The sequence below is a fragment of the Neolamprologus multifasciatus genome, chromosome 6, assembly GCF_963576455.1.
Source record: "Neolamprologus multifasciatus chromosome 6, fNeoMul1.2, whole genome shotgun sequence".
NCBI classification, from domain to species: domain Eukaryota; kingdom Metazoa; phylum Chordata; class Actinopteri; order Cichliformes; family Cichlidae; genus Neolamprologus; species Neolamprologus multifasciatus.
In genome coordinates, this window is record NC_140444.1 from 2578095 (window position 1) to 2601974 (window position 23880).

Sequence of the window (23880 nt, forward strand, 5' to 3'; positions counted from 1 at the left end):
CGAGCACATCTACTGCGGGTGTGGTGCCTGTTATCGGACCCGGAGTTAGCAACATCCCCCAAAAACCTGAAGAGGAGAGTCCTGGCCCCTAGCCCTGCCAGTGTAGCAGAAATGATGAGGATGATGATGCAGCAGCAGCCGTTCTTCTCTGCGTGAGTAGCTTCATGTTCGTGTGTAATTTACGTTGAGTAGGCTAACCACGTTATTACATTAATGCATGTAAGGTGAACTAGCAAACACCATCATAGCTACATGCAGCTGTCTTCTTGTTTGATGGCAGATACTCCCTTCACCCTGGACAAAAAGGCTAAAATGACCAAAGAAAAAGTGGAAAACAGTTAAACATGAGAGGTTTTTGGACAAAGTTTGTGTTTTTTCCATTGTTTAAGCACTGCTTCCAGCCAAGAGTGATACCATATATGCCCCATAGCTGCAGAAAAGGCTAACATTGTTATCTTTTTACAAAAAAACAGCTGAACATGAGAGGTTTTTGGACCAATTTTGTGTTCTCCATTCTTTAAGCACCGGCACCGTTTCAAAAGTACCGGTTTGGTACTGGTATCAGATAAAACCTAAATGATACCCATCCCTACTAAGAACCGAAAACAGTCAAATGGGAAAACTGCATGTTCACTTATGTGCATGATGATCATTTTACCTTCAATATTAGAGCATTACTACTGAATGTTTCGGTGTTTAAGTTCTATCGTTAACAGTGTCATATATTTCTACTGTCCTATCCTAATGGTTGCCCTGTGTTTATAAGCTTTTATCCATCCTCTCTATGGTCTGAGTCTTTTTGGTGACTAAGAATATATAAGGTAGTATATAAGGCAGAGTTTGACTCCTTTGTCAGCTTATTTGTCGAGTTTCATAACTGTGAAAGCCTAGCTCTGTTTTTTCTCAATTACAGGCTGTTAAAAGTGCCGAAGCTCTCGCGACGTTTCTGATGCCAACGTGTCGATAAAAGCAGTTGTGTAAAGTTGTATAAAGAAAAGTCCCCGCGTCTTACGTTAGCTTTAAAGATGGCCTTTAGCATGACAATCTCCGTGTGGCCATTATGTCACCAGACAGCCGAGAGAATGAGAAGACACACTGCTCTCACAGTCAATATCCGTCTCGGCGTGGCAGCGTGCGGTCGAGTGTTTCTGTTCACTCATGCCGGTGAGTCATTTGTCAGCGCTCGCTCGGGTAACAGCAGCCGTGGTGGGCAGGCCCACTAACACCAGTTCATCAATCACAGAAGGCAGATATAATGTTACATACGTGAGCCACATGCTGACCAATCCAATCAAACGCACTCGAATGCTGTCTGAACTACAAACCCCAATTAAGGGTTTTCTCATTCACTGGAACAGCGACGCACGTCCAATAACAGACAACTTTATAATTGCTGTTGTGTTTGTGGCGAGTGGAGGATTACAGGAACATTAAACACTGCTGGCATGCTTGCAGAAATGTGTAATCCTCTAGTATACATCACAAATATGGAGATCAATACAGCCTGTTACAATGTGTAAATACAATATGGTAATTACTACAGCTATGATGCATGGCTCTGTTTTGGGGGGGATTTCTTTCCCCCGCTTTGCTCTCTTGTATTAAAAAAAGAGCACTTCATTAACCTTTTCAGACACGGACAAATAATGGATGATGCTGTCAGACAGACGCCACAACATGAAAAACAGGATTCTTGTAGCATAATGTTGTTTAGCTCCACAAAGTGAGGGTGTGAAAACAGCTCGGTTTTGCCTGGTTTGCATTCAGTCTCTCGCCTCACTCGCTCCACGTGCAGCATCCCAGCATGCAAAAGAGGCTCGACATAAAACTTCTGCATGTAGAGGTTCACATGAGTTCCCAGCGCAGAAAGCTAACACATGCATGAACGGACTGAATGCAGATACTGGGTTCTCTTATACAGAGAAGAAATGGCAGAGACAATGCAGCTAATAAATGTTACATTTTAGACAAAGAGCAAAGAAACTTTGATGAGAAAACGTTGCATCCTTTTCGAACGCATTTCAGATGTAGGCTGTGGCCTTTTCTCATTCTCACTCATTATAATGAGTAAGCTCCACGAATCAATATTTTTAATAAAAGCAATGGCTGACATGATTCAGAGACAAACCTGTAAATGCAACTAATGTGGCTTTTAGCCTCTTTTTGCTGAGGGGCTTGTTTTTTAGAGGGACTCAGGTACTGTTTGCTTAAACCTAACTTTGCCTTTAGCAGCAAGAAGCTGCTGTTTTGTACAAAATGTTTAAGAAATCTAAATTATTGCTGACTATGGAGGAGGGTAATAATAATAATAATAATAACTTTATTTATAAAGCGCTTTCAAACAAAGTGCTGTACAACTATTTGAAACTAAAGATATAAAATAATAATAAAAGCGATACATAGCAATACAGGTAAAAGACACAATACAAGTTAAAAACAGTAAAAATTTAAAAACTAAAAGCCATAGAATTAAGACTTGTAAGATAAGGTGAACAAATGTGTCTTCAGCTTAGTTTTAAAAACCTCCACAGAGCAGCCTGCCTAACATCTTGAGGGAGGTTGTTCCACAGAAACAGGAAAAAGCTCTCCAATTGTCTTTTTTCTGGCTCTAGGAACCTTTAGAAGGCCAGAGTCCTGAGATCGGAGAGCACGGGATGGAACGTAAAGATGCAAAAGGTCGGAGAGGTATGAAGGTGCCAGTCCGTTTAAAGCCTTGTAGGTGAGCAGCAGGAGGGTGAAGATTTCACTTACAGTCCTCAGATGGAAAGAAGACTGAATCTGAATCTTTCTCAACTTTGGGATAGATTAAGTATATCTTGTCTTTTTACTTAATGTCTGTGTCAAAAATGATCATTTTAAACTGTAAATTTTCATTTAGGAAAAAATATCAGTGAGGTCTAAATATTCCATTTCAAATATTCAATTAAATTTAAATTTAAATATATCTAGGTGTGTTTTTTTTTTTCTCTTGTTAATAAACCCAACCATCCATCCATGACGGCATGTTAGTTCAACATATTCTGATCCCAGTGCATCAAATACTGCTGCTCATTTCCTGTCTTCTTTCTCTCTCCCCAACCAACCACAGCGGATGGCCCGCCCCTCCCTGAGCCTGGTTCTGCTGGAGGTTTCTTCCTGTTAAAAGGGAGTTTTTCCTTCCCACTGTCGCCAAAGTGCTTCTCATAGGGAGTCATATGATTGTTGGGTTTTTCTCTGTATGTGTTATTGTAGGGTCGACCTTACAATATGAAGCGCCTTGAGGCGCTATATAAATAAAACTGAATTGAATTCATAGAGTCCCATATGCCACAGCCGCTGGATCTCCAAGTGCTTAGAAGTTCTTAGGTTTGTTTCATATCTTGGATTTTCTTTCCTTGGCTTTCACTTGCCAAATTTGATTTCCACCAGCTGATTACCTTCATTTCCTCGGTTTTTATGCAGTTGTATATGCTGTTGGCGTCACATTTAAATGTATGCATTGGAAAGTGATTCTAAAGGCTGTTTAAGTACAGTTGAGAAAACAGAAGCAAACAGGCTGGAAAGACGCACAGTTTGCTTAAAGCTTAGCTAAATGTTGTGGCTTTACAAAAAAGCGTCTCATTGTCAGCAGAAACCACAAAATTGTCCCAGCTTGGCACTTAAAAATGTATTCTTCATCACTGAAATGGTGTTTTAACAAAATGATTGCAGTTTCAAAGTACAGTGAATATTGACCGCTGCATTCGTATAACTGTGGAGTCCATCCATGAAAAACATTTTTAGATTTTCTTTTTTATGACTCAGCTCACTGCTGAGTGTTGAAGTGCTATTCAGCTGTCGTGTTTAATACTCCTACTGCAGAAAACAACAGTCAAACTCGGGGTATTACTTTCAAACAGATCTGCGGCGTCACATTTGGAATCGGTAATATAAATCTAACTTTAATAATGGTGCAGTAATGAACCCAAGTCACAGATTAACATGTAGTGCCCTTCTGAGCACTGAACAGTCTGGTCACAATTCTTGGGAACTTTGCATTAAAACTTTTCTTATCAGCACTCACTCTGTGTGTGTGTGTGTGTGTGTGTGTGTGTGTGTGTGTGTGTGTGTGTGTGTGTGTGTGTGTGTGTGTGAGACTAAATTATGAGGCCAAAAAGGTTGAATATGACAAAGGTTAATGAAGCGTGTTTGTGTCTGCTGGAGGACATTTATGTGTAAGGAGTGTAATCCACCACTGCAGCAGCATAAATACTCTGTGAGAGAATATTAATAAAATTAGCTTCATATTTTCCATTTCATATATTCAGCCTGTAATTGGATACCAACTCCTCTCAATAAATCTATGACTAATTTCTTGCAATACTCAGCAATAAATAGTGTTCGTTGCTGAGACTTTAAGCAGGTCCAGATTGGGAAAGCAAAGGAACAAAAGAAACAACTTGAGATTTATTCTTTCTCTGGGGAAACTCAATTTTCGAGCTTTGGGGATGATTTTTTTTTTTTTTGGAACTTTTATTACCAAAAATAACAAGGCGATTCACATCAACAACATGACCTGAGACCAAATCTGCAGCATATAATGGTGAGGGTTATTCAAAAGCTTAATTTAAAAGAAAAAACATATATACACATATACATATACATACATACTGTAGAAGCCTACATGCAGTTTAATTTGAAATGTATGCTTTTATTTTGATTGTGCAGAAAAAACAGGAAGTTGGGCGAGAGGAGAGTGGCGCCACATGGTTTTTTGACCTCGCAATCTCTCTTCATCCATTTTGAATTGAGCTTTATAAGTTTTCATAATTTGGAATTCTGTTGCTGTGAACCTGTTTGGACTTTTGAAGTAAATATTGAGAAACTATCAAGGACTGTTGTTTTGTTTTTTGTTTTTTGGATATGGAAAGAGGGACTCCGTCCATTCGGAGGAAATCTACACATACATACATACCAATACCTAAGCACAGATGTAACAATGTTAAGGCTTGAGTGTCCTTTCAAGATATTTTATAATTAGTCTCCATTTTTCTCAAAGGTTGACTTTTAGTTGTAGTTGAGCTGTTATCCGTTCCATCGTATAGACATGTCTAGTTTTCAGAAGCCACTGGGCAACTGTGGGTGTTTCTGGTCTGAGCTAGTGAATTGTTATCATTTTTCTTGCAGTCATGAGGAGGAGATGCAGGAGAAAGTGCTGCTCATAGGAGAAACCATCAGGAAAGATATCCAACAAAAAGATCAGAGGATCCATTGGGAGGTTGACTGACAATATGTTTTGTATAATGTTCTTGACATCCATCCAGTACTGTTGTATGTAAACACAGTCCCAAAAAATATGCGTCTGGTCACAAACCCACACCCTCTCCAACATTTATCACTGACACTACTTTTGGATAGAAAGGTTTTCAGTTCTAAAAAGTCTTAATTTAACCTTCCAGTCAAATTCCTACCCGCCCCTCTGTGGCAGCCACAACAGACACTCTCCCATGTGACATCATCCAACATTACATTGAGCTGCATTTCCCATTGTTGTTTTATATGATAGGTATTATCAGACATGTCAATCAGCAGTTTCTGTAGATCAAAGACACTTGGTTTTTCGATGTATCCGACTTTTCAAGCAGTTTTATAAAATGTTTTTCCAACCTGATTGGTTCTCTTCTAATATTGTCCCAGTCTTTATGCTTTGTAATGTAGTCCCTTAACTGTAAGTATCTATTATGGTCCCCTGGGGATAAAGCATATTTAGATGCCACCCTTTTTGATTGCAGAGCAGAAATAATAATAAAAAATAGACAGAGAAGGCGAACACCTAAACACCTAAATCCACCCGAGGTTACAGTTTGAACTGGGAGTGACGGAGCCAGCAGGAGCCAGCAATGATCTTGTATTTGAAATCAGACACAGCCGCGTTACGTTGGGGGTCAAGGACAGCTCAAACTTTCCACAGACTTTTTGATGAGCACTTTCTTCATGTTCAACAGTTTTTCAGCCGTACACCTTTATTTGCATTGCTTACTTCATACTGTTACGGCCCTAGCAGGGCCTCCTCCTGAAGGTGCCTGTGTGGGAGTGTCCTTCAATCGCTTCTGCCTGAGGTGCCACCTTTCCCTTTTACACAGCTGACTCTCGTCAGTAATTAAAGAGATTTAAGCCCAGGGAAAAGTGAGCTCTGGGCCAGAGTGCCACGTGAGTGGTTACAGCTAGTGAGCTGCTCTCATTCTTTTTGACTTACTTTGTACTTTATTGACCAACGCTTGAGTTTTGTTTGTTTTCCTTAAACGGTGATAGCGGCTTGTCCGTCTCTTTTAGTTGAGCTACTTTAATAAAACTCTGTAATTTAACCCTTTTGCCTCCTTGACTCCTTTTCCTGACCCAGACACTTTTTGTTGCTTCCCCCTCACCGCCTAGACCCCTCAGGGGAACGGAACAATACTTATTATTTATTATTATTATAATATTTTATAATATTTATTATTATTTATTGCAGCAACAGAAAAACAGTTATTGACAAGAAGATCACTTTGCTAAATCACTTCTAGTGTTTGTCTGTTCACTTTGTCCTGAAGTGATTGGGATTATCTTGTTTGTTTGTTTTTACAAATGTTGCTCAAAGCCAAAGAATGAACTCTGGATTATTTCAGCACAGGCTGAAGGGAAGCAGAAGTTAGCTTCAGGTGCTACTTAAGCCAGAGGAACTCAGTCTCATAAGTGAAGCTAAAGGGCAGTAAAGGTGGAGCAGCCTCAGCCAGGAGAGAGTGAAGCATTCTCAAGAGGTCGTTAAAATGTCAGCGGTAAACATGAGCTGGACAGGCTAAAGGTCCCGGCACCTCCTGTTGTCACTGCCAGCACCTTTAACCAAAAATGCAAGGCAGGAAGAACCCATAAAAGATTAGCTCGTCCACGCAGGAACACGTTCTCACGGATGTTTTCACACACCTGATTCAGCCTTTTGGCCTCGTTGTGCGTTTTCTGAGTTAGGCTTAGGGTTGTAAATGTCTTACACGACACAAACGTGTTGTTTTTCTCACAACGCGCTCAGTGTGTAATGGCCTTTAGTGTTTTCAGACACTTTGTGGTTAGGTGTGGACTCCAAAACTACTCAGTTATGATTAGAAAATATTTATGGTTTAGGTTTAAATATGGCTGCCACCTTTGTTTATAAAACTCGTTACGTGCGTCATACAGGCATCGCCTCTAACTGAAATATCTGTCAGTCGTTCTGATTGTAAAGAAAAAAAATTGAGAATTGTTGAGATTTTGTGTCTCATAAATTTGCAGTAACAGGAACGCCCCGCACTAAAGCTTTAACTTCCTTTTTAAAGTAATTGTTACAGAGTATAGCATGGTGGAAAAGGATGGAGAGAATCCCCCACTAAGCTTTTGGGTTGGCATTACTTTAGATTTTGTTTTGTATTAATTGCATGCTTTGGTGTTTCTTTGTGTTTGATGTGAGGTGTGGGCCACACCCACGTGGGAGTGGAGATTCTACTCTAGTCCAGCTGCCAGCTATTTGGAGTTGAGTACAGGAAACAGCTGATTGGGGAGGATTGGAGCCCTTCTCTATAAAGGGGAGAGGAAACAGGAAGTAGGTGTTGTTGTTGTTTTTTTTAGTAGGACACTGGTGTAGCAGGGAAGCCTCGAAGATCCAGGATGAAGTGTGCACATTTTAACAGAAAAGATTTTTAACCTGGCCTGGTTTTGCTTTTAAAATAATCTGAGGATGTTGGAGGGAGGACTCGTTTTTATTGGGATGTGAGTGGATGTGCTGGGAGGCAGGAAAACAAACACTGGACTGGAGACTCTCTGTGCCCCTGACAAGGAAACTGGACAAGTTTTGAGGAAGTTCCAGCCCCCAGGATGTGATGTGGAGACCCAGCCTCGGACGAAGTCAGGCCTAAAAATGTGGGTGGCAAGCCTTTTTGAGGAAGATGCAGGATTGATACTTTTTGGTTGCTTGTTCTTCCAAGTGACCACCTTTCCCCTGTTTGTAACCAGGCTAACAACCCTGACCACGGTGGCTTTGGGCCTTCCTGGCCAGAGTTGTGTCTTCAGCCAGTAGTTTTACCTGGAGAAAGAACAAATAAATCTTGTGTACCCCATTGCAGTGTGCGTGTGGTAGTTCGTTACTGGTCAATATTAGAGCTACTACTTTCTTGTACGGAGGCCATTTTGGGCCTTACGTAACATAATGTCAGGACCATAATTTAAAAACTGATAATGTATCCAGTAAGTCTCGAAACCAATAGTTGAGACCATAAACTCATCAGTAAAATACTGACCGAGGTCAAGAAGCCAAGCGTCTGTACAACCACATGAGCTTCTCTGTGCTGGTCGTTAAAAGTGTTCACAGATCTAAAAGTTCTAATCTTAGATCTTCAGGCACTTCTGCACTGATTTCACTTTGACTTTATAGCTTCCAAGTCTTAAAGGTTTACAAAGAGTTGATGGATTTTAACTCGTAGTCTCTCATAAACGTCTGCGGCCCATGACGCAGCTCTTTCAGTGACATTTTCTTTGCGGTGGAAGAACTGATACGCGAGTTCGTCCTTCCCTGTCCGCGTATATTAAAAAACATATTAATTTACTCCACCGAGGTTGTCTTGGATGTGCATTTAATAACTCTGCAATTAGGATCACATCTGCTGAAGTCACACTCGGCAATATTTTTAACGTGGGCTGCAAATTTGATGCTTTTCAATTTGTCTTAATTTGGCTGCTTTCACATTGTGCTGTATGATAACGCAACATTCAAAAAGCACAGCTCTATTCTCCAACATGCAGCAGCATGTTAAAGTCCTGACTTTATTAATAACCAGACATTTGCATGCATATATATGTGGATGTTTTTCTAAATATGTAAGCAGTCAACAGTTTTTGTTTCCACTTGCTTATTATCATCAGCATTTAAAATTCACAAACACTATAAATGTCTTTGTTTTAATTCACTTATTTATGAAATAATGCAGTCTGGAGATTTTTAGCTAATAGCTGAAACAGTCGCAGTGAGATGAACGTCGGTTTTGTTCAGCTCCACGTACGCTGGCGACGGTACGGCAGCATCCAGCATGTCTGTATGTGTCTGATCTCACGTTGACAGTCCTGCAGGAACGCGTTCTCACAGATGGACGGCTGAGCTGACTGAAAGGGCAGATTGTCGTCTTCCTCTGTGATTGGGGTTGGGAAAGAGCAGGAGAGAGCTCGTCTCGATTTCCACTTGTTACGCTGGGGCACACTGACTGCTTCTGGGCAGACATTGTGTTTAGTTTTAGTCTAAACACAACACAGTTTAAAAAATATACTAAATGCATCAGAGGAAATGTTCCGAGAGCACAGCCGCTGGACTCTTGAAAGCATTTTCTCATCTTCGTGTTGAAAGGAAAGCTGCACAGACTAATACCCACTTTCTTGTTTCCTTTTGACTGGAAATCACAACCAGTGTGACATTTTTGGATCAAAACTCCACTTCTTTAGCAACAACAGCTCCAGAGTGCTACCAGTTTACCCCACTGACTCAAAGTACACTATCAACCTGGTGTATTGGTGGTTTCTGGTAGCTCAAAATAAAAATATTTGACATGAGAAAGCATTTACAGCCGAAGTAGTTTTTAAATTACCCCAAAACAGATCATGTGATTTACATGAGCCTTGTGTCAGTGTTAACAGCACAAACACGCCGTCCTCTATCAGCTTAATGGCCACAAAGCTAATGCTAATGTAACAGGGTCATAAATCACATTGTTATAATTACACAAAACCGTTCCTTTTATACCTGACTTTTAGGACCTCCAAGCCTGTAGTTATGTTCATTATCAGTTAGAGCCCCTCCTCATTCTTTTCTTCTTCTTCTTTGGTGCAATCCTATAAATACAGTGTACCCCTTTTGCCTCTCCCCTTTTCTACAATTCCCCTGTGGGAGAGGTGGGTGTCATTTCTGTGTCAAGTGTAACCGGTGTGATTCTGCGTTGTGTCTGATAAAAAAGGTAAAAGAAAGAAAGACCTCCAAGTAAATAATTTGCCCACTCCAGCTCCTCTCCCACAGGGGAATTGTAGAAAAGGGGCTTCATAGGGACCCAACGATCTCCCCACATGGGTGTTATAATGCGCCCCACCATTATGTTCTTTGGAGTGGAACGGGCTGACGTGGGTTCCACAACGACAGTACTTCCTGGAGACACAAGGGCAGAAGGTGGCAGCTTTCCCCAAACTACATATTCTTTTTGTGGCAGGAGAGTGACACTCTTCTGCAACCTGACTGTACCTACTTTATCTGGCAACACAGGAGCAGACCACCGTGAGATACAGCTCAGCAACTGCAGGAAGTCTTCACAATCAGTGCCAGTGTAACTGGAGTTAATTAGCTCCCAGTACTTTGTATCAGCCTTCATCTTCTGAATGATGGGCCGGATCACATTGCTCCCCACGATGAGTTCATCTTTTTGCCCAGGGACCACAAATGTTGGCATACTTCAATGTCCAAATCATAGATGCATTTCGGTTGTGTGAGAAGGCCACCGCAACCAACGAGCACAACATTTTCAGGGGCATGCTGCGGAATCAGCAACACCAGCGGCTCTTAGCTTGCTATCCATATTACTCCCCGCAGGCATGTGTGTCATTTCTTTCCAACACTTTAAAACACACATATAATTCATATTTAGCCACCTGGATGTTTCTGATTGCGATTTTAGTTCAATTATTGTAATTATTAACCCTTTAAAGCCAGTCAGAGCAGCACGCTCTGTTTTGCGTAACTATTTTTAAATCCCGGTAGCTCTGCAACCACGTGAGCTAGCACAATAAATTCTTTTGCATATGAAACCGGAGGAGTTGTACTTACATCTTATGCCATCAGCTTGTCCTCGGTCACAGTTTCCTTCCACCTATAACTTTGCAAAAACTGCATAAAAAGCACTTGCAGCAACAAAAACATAATATTCCAGAAACACGCTTTGCTGATCCGATCAGCTGTTCATAACACTTCCTACGTCCATCAGCGCGAACTATCGCATGTCCGCCATGACCTGCCCCAAACCGGAAGTGACGTCATTTTCGCGGAAATGTAGTTTTTTACCGTCATTTACCTCATGAGCCTATACTGGTGTTTTTAAAAGTTATCTTTGACTTTATGACTTTCTGTGTGGTTTCTGGGATGCTTAGGACTCATATTGCACTGCTGGAAATAGTTTATTTTGATGCATATGCTGTTTTTTTGCAAATTCGCATTATAATATTTATTTTAATTTTTCCTGCAGTATATAAAAATTGGTGTATTTCAAAAATAAAACTATGAAGACACTTAAAATAAATTTTCTGTGGTGGGAAACTATTTTGTGCAACTTTTTTGTATTTACAGTTTTGAGGGATAAGCCTCTTAAATTTCTCTAACTAGAAATATATGTTAAAAAAACAAAAACGATTTTCAATTTTTTTGTAGTTTATTGCACTTTTTTGCAATTTATGTAATTACTATGCACTTAATGCAGACATATTATTAAAATCTGGGCTAAAAAATATATAAAAATATAATATATAATATATATATATATATAATATAAGCTCTGGTGGACTTGGTTCTATGGTAGGTCTTAAAGGGTTAAGCCTGTTTTTGTTAGATGTTATAAGTGTGTAGTATGTGTGTATCATAAATGTGTTTTAGCATAAATGCTAGCATGAATATATACTCCTTGCTAGCTTGGAAGTTGTGGTGGGTTGAGCTAACCCTCTTCCCCACTGTTTGTATTTGGTCGTAGGAGCTGGAGTGGGCAAATGATTTACTTGGAGGTCTTTCTTTCTTTTACCTTTGTTATCAGACACAACGCAGAATCACACCGGCTACACTAACAGATATGAGGAGCGACTGGTGAAATTAATAATGATTTAACCGTAGTCCTCAAGCACAAGACGAGCTCCTGTGTATCCACGTGGAATCGTGTTAACTTAAAGTGTCTGCATAGACGAGTCAAATCCCTGTCGCTACTTCTTCCCGATGAATATTCAAGCCATCACACTCCACTACGTGTGTCTAAGTGCAGGCCGTGAAAGCAAAGAAGAGTTGACGCACATATTCATAATCATCACTTCTGCGCTCGCTCGCCGCATCGACCAGGTGCCTTCAACTGTCCTATTAAACTAAACTCCCGTCTGTTGATCGGAGACATTTAAACCCGATGCTAATTGAATGCCGCCTGACATTTTAGCTCACCTAGACTCCTGCCAGACCTGACAAACATGTCAGTTTCTGCCTCTCGCAATAATTGGGTTTTCTATCTTGGCTCAGCTAGCTGCCCCTTATGGCGGTACATAAGTTGGAGGCTCACAAGCTGCGTGTGAAAACACAGAGCTACGCGTTCATTATGAATGAACGGAGACAAGACAAACAAGATCCATTTAGATAATTAACCAGCAGCAATCCCACTTCAGACATCTTCATCTGTCTCGAGTTACTGAAATAATGAATTCTTCACAGCGATCATCAATAAATAACACAACAACATATGTCATTTGGAGATGCCTTTTCCACAACATTTTGCGTTGGCGTGCTTTTCGAGGGGAGCTCGGCTCTCTCGCTCCGACGGCAGCACACGCTGACTCGTATAGCTTTCAATCCCCTGCTGAGAAAGTGGGCAATGACCCGTGAAGGCACGTAAAAGAATATTGATGGAATATCCCCGGCTCACCTAGATTTACCCATCCTATCTTCTTTACAACTCCCCTTCTCTCCCTCTTCCATCTCAGCGCCTCACACTCTGTCAGCCCCGTCTCCATCTCCCTCCATCTCTCTGTCCGTCCGGATTTGCGTCTCGGAGTCTGTCTCCCCTCCTCTGTCACCGCGTCTCTCCACAGGCGCTCGTCTCTCCGCTCATCGCAGCCATTTGGAGATTGCGCCTTAGGCCTGACAGATGTTGCGTCCCCTCTGAGCAACCAGAGCCTCCATCACCATCGTCACCTCAAACGAAACTACTGCTGCGCAGGCCAGGGGAGCGCGGCTGATTCGCTGCGATTATTTTGGCATGCGCCGTGTCCTTAAAAAGCTGGTGGACCAGACGACACTTTACTTTTTCTTTTTCCTTTTCTTATCTCCACGCAACACGCAGCTACGTGCTGTTGTCGGTACACTGAACATGCACCAGGTGGTATTGCTCCAGGTTTGTCTGGTGTAAGGAAGCATGTGTTGCAATGAATTGACCTGGTTAATTAGAAGTGACGTCGCAATTTTATTCTAGCACTAATTTAGCTCTTGGCTAGTTTATGCAACGTTTTCTGCAGAAAATATGTAATAAAAGTTATTTGAATATGCAATCTGCATAAATAGAGATTCTCATCTTGATGTTTTTAGTCTTGAGGGGAAAATTGCATCTTTTCACTTTTGCACTGTCCTCAAATAAGACTCTGTCTTTCTTTGCGTAACAAAAAGACCAAAGTAAGTTTGGAAAGATTCTGAATCTTGAAATGTTTAGATGACGGATGTTTGTCCTGGACTGAAGCTGCTGCATGAAAGACAAATTATATTCATATATCTTTAAAGGCCTCCGATTAGCACATAAATCATATTTACGAGCAGCATGAGGCCGTCAAGCTTTAACCTACATTGCAAAGACACAATCAAGTGTTTCCCACCGAGAGCTTTAAGTGCTGCATTTGCAAACAGCTCAGTTTATTCTCATTTTAAATCTATTTATTCTGGGAAACACTTCATTAAGTGTGATTGTTTGTTACCGTCTGAAGTTAAAAGTATGAATAAACTAACTCGGGTAATAAAAGTATTTGTCTGTAAATCTGTGGAGCTGAACAAACCTGTCAACATCAGCGAGTACACAGCGCTCACATTTTGATCTCTCTCCTTCAGCGTTTCTGCCTCTGAGAGCGGCATGTTTAAAAAAGCAGCATTTATTTAACTTAAAGCAGATATTTTATTTGAAGGAAAAACACATGATGCAACATTGTTGCCGTTCTGAGCGTGACTGTAAGAGAATACAAGACAAACTGGGAAGAGCAGAGCGTTTAGCTTCAGTTAACCCTATTTAACCTTAACATATAACAGTCTTTGACTCTGCTCGGGATTGTTTTCCTGCCGCATCCTTTAAATGTTCGACACCGAGTAAAAAAATTCTTGTATTTCACGAGTGATTCACAGGCAATGATGCACGCATGTTCCGGTGTAATTATATCTTATTAAACAGTGTCAATGCTCACAGTCAGAGCTGGATGAAGTTATTGCTAATGTAAAATCAACGTTTCTGCTCCTGCTGCTTCACATTAAAAGCACTCAACTGTCAAAACACAAGCTGGCTGTTATTGTGAAGACGTAACGGGAGAAAATGCATCAAAAATGCACCAACAAAACCACGTTTCTCATCATCAAATCATCTTTAATATTTGACTTTAACAGTGAAGAGCAGCTACACTTAGCTGTAACACCTGGAAAATAAAGCACCACGTCCTGGTTTCCTTATTACTGCAATATAACTACAAAAAAAAGCTACAAATTAAAGTTAACTGTCAGGAAAGTGACACATCAATCGGCCCGGCTGATGGAAGTCAGGAAGTCGACCCTGTGAGGTTAAAGTCATCAACGGCAATCAATCTAACCCCGATGCTATTAAAATTTGTTCTCACAACTTCTGCAAACTTCCGATTTTTTTAAACACAGTCTGACAGCCCGACTGTTTCCAGCCTCTCTTCTGCAACAGCACCTGAAGAAACCACCGCAACCCTGGAATAGACTTCTCCGCATCCGTGCTTCACAGCTTGATTTAGAAAGTAGCCGTGCCCCACTTATTCAGCACGTCCAGAATCAGAGAGCCATGAAAAAGCCTGTCTCGTAGCATCCAACGCTAAGAAAACAGCTTCAGCTCAGAACAAAGGAAAAGCAACATAAAACAAACTTGACTTTTACTCGTTGTTTTTCTTATTTTGTCTCATTTGGGTGCTTTTCCCCACCGTTTTTCAAACATTCTCTACTTTTATTATTTGACTTGATTTGATGAAACCAGAAATCTCCTTAAAAAATTAAATTCGTGCAATTCTTTGCTAACATGCTTCTCTTCGTTTTGTGCGTTCCACTTATGACTTCTGTAAAAATCCTGGACTTGCTGCGCGCATTTCAACAAAAGTGACACATTAAACATTTGTTATTCCTCCAGGAACTTAATCCCATCATTGTGCGTTTGGGTATTTCACTAATGATGGTAAAGGAGTGAAAAAATGTTTCTTTTCTTTTCCTTCCTCACTGCTGCACAGAAATCCATCAATGTCATATAATGCTAAGTATTCATGTATGAAAGCGTTTGCATGATGATGCAAGTCTCGGGACATTGTTCTGTTTGTCTTCCTGTGAAACATTTCTCTTTTTGTTATTGTTGTCATTGTTATTTTGAGGACACTTCGAGGACATGAAATATTTAAGTTCACTTTTAAGTCTTGAACTTGTACAGAAAAGACGATGAACAGAAGTCTTTGAAGCTCGGGAGAGAGGTGTCTTCTGAGGTGAATTCATATTCCACCCACCTGCCCATTGTTGCCTGCACAGCTCCACGATGGCCATAATTGTTTGGAACACATACAAACACAGGCATGCACTCCCACAAATGGGTGAGCATTCAAGGCCTTTGTCGCGAGAGAACATTTGAGCCCTGTGACTCTTCTTTTACTCGGTACATTGATGAAAAAGAGCCATTATGTATTCCTTACAGAGAAGGCTGAGCAGCTCAGACTGACTCTGCTGTCACTCAAATGCTTCCACTGGAAAAATCCCTTTTGTTTTCAAACCATTAGAGGCAATACCCATTTGTATGGCTGCAATCTGTGTGCTTTTTTTTTTTTTTTTGTTAACCAGCACTCACCATCCCAGCCATTTACTGTAATAATGTGCTCTCACACAAAATCTCAGGCTAAAACCCCAAATTACTTCCCCTAATGTGTACTCGAGCTCCGTTCTTTCATGTACAGCCTCCGTATGAAGCCACAATATGAAAATTGATGTAATTGCTGTGTTGTCAGACTGTTTTCTCCATAAGTGACCCCCGGGCCATGCCTCTGTTTATTTATTTTTTTTGCTCTGTCATGTTTTTTTCCCATCGCCACTCTTCCATGCTCACTTGCTCCCTGTCAGTTTATGTGCTGTCTCTTTCCCCCCCTGCTCCCTTTCTTTCCTTTTCTCTCTGTCCCTCTCCACTATCCCCCACAGCCACACAGGCCTGATTTACTTCCACTACTTGATGAAGAGAGGGGCTTTCGTCTGCCACCAGCAGTAGTCACATGGTGCTGTGCCCGGGGTGACTGACGAACCTGCAGTCTCTACTGCTTCCCTACTTTCCAAGTATGTGGAAACAGCAACAATGGAGGAATAAAACAGTTGGAGTCTGGAGTGCTTTATAGAGAAAGTTGCTTCTTCTCTGGTTCCACTCTTTTTTTTTTATTTAATGTTAGCGAAGCTAGCAGTAGATAACAATGTCAGTCTATCCTGCTATATGTCAGCCTAATGCTACCATCAGGATGAAGTATTACAACAAATATTGAATCGACTGCAATTAGATTTGGTTCAGACATATTATCTAAGCAAGATAAATGCTCTCTTGTATCAGCTCATGACAGGATAATTGCCCTATTTCACAATGACATCATGAATACTTGTGTCTTATCTGAATAAAATGAAAATGGTATCCAGGACGGTGATGTCCAGGATCTGATGTGAGAAATGAAAGAAACTGCCAAAGCTGCAGTTCCTCTGCTGTCCACTTGAGGCCTCAAGTGAGCATCCTAAATGCAGACTTGTAGATTTGACTGACAAAAGGAAACTTACCATTCATGTTGCTAACGTGCAAAAGTGACTGACTACTCGCCCTACATCAATTACATCTTACACATTAACTGTATTTTAGGATATCTCAAATCTGTAGCATTGCCCCGGGGCAAGCAAGGCAGTTAGTGCTTGCCCAGTTTCATCTTAACCCTTGGATGCACAACCTACCAATACCTACACTCTTCCACGAGTGGGGTCAAAAATGACCCCAAATAGAAACAATGCATTTTGCTATAAGCTCGGTTGTTATTCTTCAAAATCTTTAAAACGAAGAGTTGTAATATTGTCATATTTGAGGTATTCCTCATAAAACATGATTGTGACATGAGGCCCTTTGCATTTTTATTTATTTTTTTCATTAATTTTAAGAAATTGCAGTTTTTGTATCACTTTTGTATGCTTGCTCTGCATATACTGCAGAAGCTGGACCTTCACTCTGAAAGGCACAAGTCGTTCATCCACTGTAACACAATCACTGAGGATAAATTTCTGCCTGCAGTTGACCAGGAACAGGCCCCATATGTAGCTGAAAGCTGCCATGTGGTTTGTTTTCAGTCAATAGGCTCTGGTCCTCTTGTGCAAGAAATTGCGAATATCTTTAAATCTTTGCATAACCCATGGTACAAGGCCACTATGTCAATTCAGAGGACTCCCAAAAAGCACACCGACTGGTACATCCCAGTTCTTCTCACTTCCTGCAAGAATGATCAATCAAATGAAGGCCAGGAGCTTTTGTTTGATTACATTTTTCCACTCTTTTCCCCTGTCTGTGGCTACTCTTCGTGCCTCCATGTTTGTGCTTGTCAGCACCTCTTCTATTATATTATTAGACATGAACATCTTCCATACATCTATTGGGGAGACAGTACTAAACCCAGATGCAAGCCCTGGCCGACTAATTCAGAATATTGTGGCTAGAGCAGTAAGAGCTCATTCTGTTACACTAAATATTTATTTCCTCTTCAGAGGACTCATCAGAGGACTCCTCTGTATCTGACTGGCCTTGTTCAGTGGGGGGGACAATAGTCTGGGTCCTCTATATCTGAAATGTCAGATTCTGAGTCAGTGCCTCCGATGGGCTCTTCATCTCATCCGTCCTGGATCATTTATAGGGCAAGGTCCACAGCTGGCCTCATAGCAGCCATGTTACTTTAAATATTAAAAAAAACAACAGAAAGGACAATGTTTGAAATGCACAGGAAACTATAAACAGGGCTGCACATAAATGGTCCGCAGGTGCGCATTTGCTGTCAAAATAAAAGACGCGCACCAGATAAGAAGTTGGGACGCTCGTTTGCATACATAAGATGTTCTGGAGGAGGACAGACATTTGTTCAGAACTCTTAAAGATGTCAAAGAAGCAAGCTCCGTAAGCAATTACTTTGGTGTTCCTCCACCACAAAAGAGGCACGTATTCTCTGAATTTCCGGGAATACTTTTATTTTGACAGCGAATGTGCACCTGCGGACCACTTATGTGCAGCCCTGACTATAAATCATATATGTTACTGTGTAAAAATTAATTCCTGATCCATCAGAAGTGTAAGTGGGACAGTCAGAGTTGCTAAGAATGAAAGTTCAATAGAAGATTCCATAGGAACTCTTGTGGAAGAGTGGGGTAGTGATACAAAAACTGCATTTTTTATAAATTAATGAAAAAATAAATAAAAATGCAAATGGCCTCATGTTACAAACATATTTTATGAGGAATACCTGGAATATGAATATATTACAACTTTGCATTTTAAAGATTTTGAAGAAAAACAACCCGTGGGGTCATTTTTGACTCCACATGTGCATCTAAGGGTTAAAACATAAACTAAGACCAAATCTCTCTCCTTACGTCTCAGACAGTGTTCAGTCCAGTAAGCTTTTCTCATCGTCTATCAGTGCCAACTGTGGTCCCAGTTTGCATGAAGGAGGTTTGACTCTCCGTCCAATTCCACTTAAGTATGTGTTCATTTCATTGGTGTGTCTGTGGCCCATTAACAAAAGTTTGAGCCGGGCAAACTTAGAGGCCAGCAGGTTTGTTCCCTGGTACTCTGTGCGTTGTGGGTAAACCTCCAGTGTTACGAGAAACTAACAGGAAATTAACATGCTAGAAAAGTTGCTACTGGCTCTGCTTTCACTGCTCTGAGATCAGTTACCATCTGCACATTTGCATAGCATAAGCAAGTACTCAAGCACTTTGGGATTTATCATCTTAGAAGTCTCAGTTGCGAACCATGCTGGCCACCAGTGTTGGTCAAGTTACTTGAAAAAAGTAATCAGTAACTAATTACTGATTACTTCCCCAAAAAAGTAATCCAGTTACTTTACTGATTACTTATTTTCAAAAGTAATTAAATACTTAGTTACTTTTTAAAAACACGATTTACAACCTGAATAGGTGATAAAGTGATAGATCTTTCAGCCCAATTCTACTTTTTCTGCATAATCATCATACAAAATGTAATCAAATGGAAAAGTCTCTTTTTAAAACTTGTTTTATTAGTTTTAATCTTTTAACTTTATGCATCAAGCAAAAATTTAATTATATGCAACATTCTCTGACTGGAAGAAATTAGTTTAATATTTAAACCAATTTTCTGCACATTCCAGCACATAAAATAAAATATTTTTTGTGTTTACACTCAGTCTTTCAAATAGATGCAAGTAAAACACAGCAGAAAATAAATAAAGTCAAAGACTAGCGGTCCTGTTGCTCTATTTTCACCTGTAAAGCAGGAGTGGGGTAGGCGGAGGGTTACCCTGGTGCAGGTGTGCAGCGGTCAGTGGAAGAATCCGCGAGTTTCTCTGTGAGTTTCCCATTACGTCGTAGCTACTCGGTGCTTGTTTGGAAGTTTAGGGGTTTTTTCGCTGTAAAAAGAAGTTTTCTTCCCACGCACAACGGACACTAATGTTTTTGTCACTTTTTATGGAATCAAACTCAAAGTAAGGTCAGTACTTCCACGCTTTAAACGCTGCACGCTCATACTCTCTCTGCACTCGATATATGATCCATTGTTGATCTGCACACAGCTGTTGTCACGAACGTCGCACTCGCTTACGTCACTGTCATGAGACATTCTCACAAAAAAATCACGGTTTTAGTAACGCAGTAACGCAGCGTTCCTACGGGAAAGTAACGGTAATCTAATTACCGTTTTTGCAATAGTAATCCCTTACTTTACTTGTTACTTGAAAAAAGTAATCGGATTACAGTAACGCGTTACAAGTGACGCGTTACTGCCCATCTCTGCTGGCCACCATGTGTGATATAAGAAACTTTTAATAACCCACTAGATTATGATTTTCTTGGAAAGAATATTTTTTGGGGCCTTTCTGCGTGGAGATTACATTTTCTCCACATGTGCAAGTGGGTTCTCTCTGAGTACTCCAGCTTCCTTCAACAGTCCAAAGACATCTAGTTCTTAATTGTGCACACATGTGTATGTTTTTGAATAGTAGTTTGTCTCTCTGTGTTATCCCTGCATCAAGTCAGTGACCTGTCCTGCCTACAGTAGATAGGACAGGTTCCAATCCCCCCATGACCCTCAGTTGGATAAGTGAGCAAACACACAGCAGAACAAACAGTTTATGTGGAATCACTGATTGTTCCCACAGAAATGCAGTGTAAAACTCTCCTACTTCTTTGTTCCCGATTAACAATTATGTTGGAAAATCTTCATTTCCTGATTAAAAACTTATAGATATGCTCTATAAATGTGTAGTGTAGTCTCCTTATTTCAAGGAGAATAAAGTCCAACACCCATTGCTTGGGCTAAAGAGTGTCTATACAATCTAAATCTATAGTCTTAAGCCATTCACTTATGAATTCTGTTACATTATTGACAGATAAAAAGTGAATTTGATGTGTTTTGCTAGCCTCAGCTTGCCTAACATTATCAATGAGCACAGTGAGCATACTGCTCTCAAATTCTTCTTTACATCTTGCAGATGACACAAAGCCTAGTTTACCAAGTCATTTTTGCTCTGCTCAACATTACTAGTAAGTTTTGCATGTAATAAACTCTCTATAGACTGAGAAGGACGCTTTCAGTAGCATTTTTATTTTACACGTCATATTTTGGCAATCTGGTGATACTGTGGATGTGTGAGAGAAAAAAGTGTAAGTGTGGGACAAAGAATATATGAATGCGTGACTTTGTGCTTATTTAGGCTCATGTTTGTGTATATTTGGCACGTGACGGTTTGTATGGCTGACTGTCATTTTGGCTATGTGGTAGAAAGTGTGTGACATTAGCAACATGTCACGTTATTTGCTGGCCTTCATCAAATTTTCTGCTCTGTGAAACTGGTGATTGCTGGTTTATGTGGACTGAAATGTTTCTGTGATGTCTCTCTGTCTCTCTGCATCATTAGAGACATCTTTGGGTTTGCCCAGATCCCATCACTCTACAAGCAATAAAACAGAAGATAGCCTTGCTAATACGAACATTTCTACCCCAGTCTGCCACTCATTTTGATGCAATTAAGAGGCATGTCATAAAGACTCCATAGTTGGCCAAATATGTATCGTAAAAGCATGAATAATACAAACATGCAAGAAGAAGAGATTTTACAGCTTACTTAAACCAAGTCCCAAACAGACATGCTTAGAATGGGGAACTTAAAACGGTAATCACTAGCCGAGTGTTGTTGTTACTCTTTCCAAGTACACTAACATTTAGATGGATGTGACAAATAAAGACAAGAATGTGTGGATTAATTCTGGTGTTTCAGAAACCCAAAATAGCCATGGACAAAACACAATTTAAAACATAGAAATACACAAACACACAATCAGAGATGCACAAAACCCTAATGGACCAAAGCCATAATGGAACCTGGCAAAATTGACCCAAATGGACCTGAGCACAGAAAAGTGGTTAACTCTGACCATTTGCTGATGTGCTGCCTCTAATGTATTTTAAGCCTGCATAGAGAGCTTGCCTCAGCAACCCCATCCAACCCAAACCAGCTGAGAAAACCTATGATTTATAACCAAGCAGCTCCTAATGATTAGGCTGAAAACATCCACGTTCAGCTTCAGTTCATCATCTACGTTTAAAGGGATAAAGCAACTCAGCTCTTTATAGGAAAAACTAGGCCCATTGAATGTATTCGACTTGGTTGACTTTATTGAAAAAAACAATTACAACGCATAGGGCTGCAAGGACAAATCATTTGCTTTTGCAAGAAGGCAATGCAACAGTTCTGGCAAAGGGCTTTTCATTTGAGGTACTATATACTGCGTATGCCTGATTGATAACATCAGATGAAAAGCTAACATTTCTCCTTATTCCTGGACCACATTTTCTTTTCCCTGTTTTTGTGTCTTTCATTGATTAAGTATTGTGGTCAGTAAGAATTTCCTGTTTTGCTGTGATTATCAGTATTGATTGAATTTTGCAGATATAGAGGGGTAGACAGATGACATCTAGTCAAACGGTATCATTGGAAATTTCCAGCATCTCTGAAGCAGAAAGAAAAATGGGAAAGCCAATTATCACATTTACTCCACGATGATGAGTTTCTACACCGATCGTTTAAAAGTGTAAGGTTGCAAAAACTGTCTGTAAATGCTGTCATTTCTCATATTGACCTATATAACACGAAGACAAGTCGAGATACAGACTGTGGGATGTAGAGATTTTAGGACAGAATATGATGAACTTGTTTTTCTGGAGCATCACTTGATCAACAGGAAGTCATAGCCTGAAGATATTTTGATAAAAGTCATAAGCTGCAATTCTCAGACTCTGATTTCTAAGTTTTAGAATGAAAGGTTGGGCTTTTTACATGCTAACATGTGCCAGGTCAATGGTGAGGCGTCTAGGGCAGCGGTCTCCAACCTTTTTTGCGCCACGGACCGGTTTATGCCCGACAATATTTTCACGGACCGGCCTTTAAGGTGTCGCGGATAAATACAACAAAATAAAACTAGTACCGGTACCGAAAAAAAGAAGATTTATTCATGACAAATGGGTGACAATCCCCTGACCGTGGCTCAGGGGGTTGGGAAGCGTATCTGCAACCGGAAGGTCGCCGGTTCGATCCCCGGGCAAGACACTTTACCCTACCGCCTACTGGTGTTGGCCAGAGGGGCCGATGGTGCGATATGGCAGCCTCGCTTCTGTCAGTCTGCCCCAGGGCAGCTGTGGCTACAACTGTAGCTGCCTCCACCAGTGTGTGAATGCGAGAGTGAATGAATAGTGGCATTGTAAAGCGCTTTGGGTGCCTTGAAAAGCGCTTTAACACACGTGAAAAGACCAAGGAAAACCGACTAAACGATAAAAACGATAACAAAATAACGTTGAAAACCAATAAAAACCCTGAAAACTATACATTTCACACCTGTGCCTCAACTCTCGCGGCCCGGTACCAAACGACTCACGGACCGGTACCGGTCCGAGGCCCGGGGGTTGAGGACCGCTGGTCTAGGGTTAGTATTGAGGTTGCTTTTTGCAACGTGTTCTCAGAAACTAGATGCTGAATTATTTTTTGGGGATTCAGAGTATTTATGTTGTAAGGGTTTTATTTGAGTGTCCAAAACAGGAGAATATCCTCACCAGTAATTCTGGTGAAGGAGTTTTCATATACAGTATAAAGAGATCTTCTCTGGTGGAGCAGGGGTCATATCCTGCAGATTGTCTCCAGACTCCCCAGGTTTGTGTGTTAACAAAGACAGACTGATCTGTAGCTGTTTTCCTCAAACATGTCTCACTAAATCATGCTGTAGAAAATCCCACAGTCGGAGAAAGTCTCTTAATGCTTTGCTGACAATAACAGAAGGACATTCAAGCCTTTCTGCTGAGTCCTGGATGTCTCTCTACGACTTCAGGTTCATCATCTCATCATCTGGTTCAGCACCTTTAACAGACCTCAGGGGCGTAACAGTCACTGCCCGACAACCTATATCATATGTCCAGCATCTGAACTGAATTGGGGCTGCATTCCCTTTTCATAATTAGACGGTAATTAACTGAAAAACGTCCTGATTAGAGTTGTGTAAAGGGAGTCATGTAAAGCGTGAACACAGGCAGGTGGTTAATACCGTCAAATGACTCAAACCAAAGGAAGGGCAGGGGCACTGATTGAAGGGGTTGTCTGACT

General features: G+C 40.8%; 1 protein-coding gene across 7 annotated transcripts in view; it reads right to left on the reverse strand.

The window, feature by feature from the left end:
- Nucleotides 1-23880, reverse strand: part of sorcs1 (sortilin-related VPS10 domain containing receptor 1) — a 222227-nt gene that overhangs the window by 77434 nt on the left and 120913 nt on the right. The window lies entirely within an intron of this gene.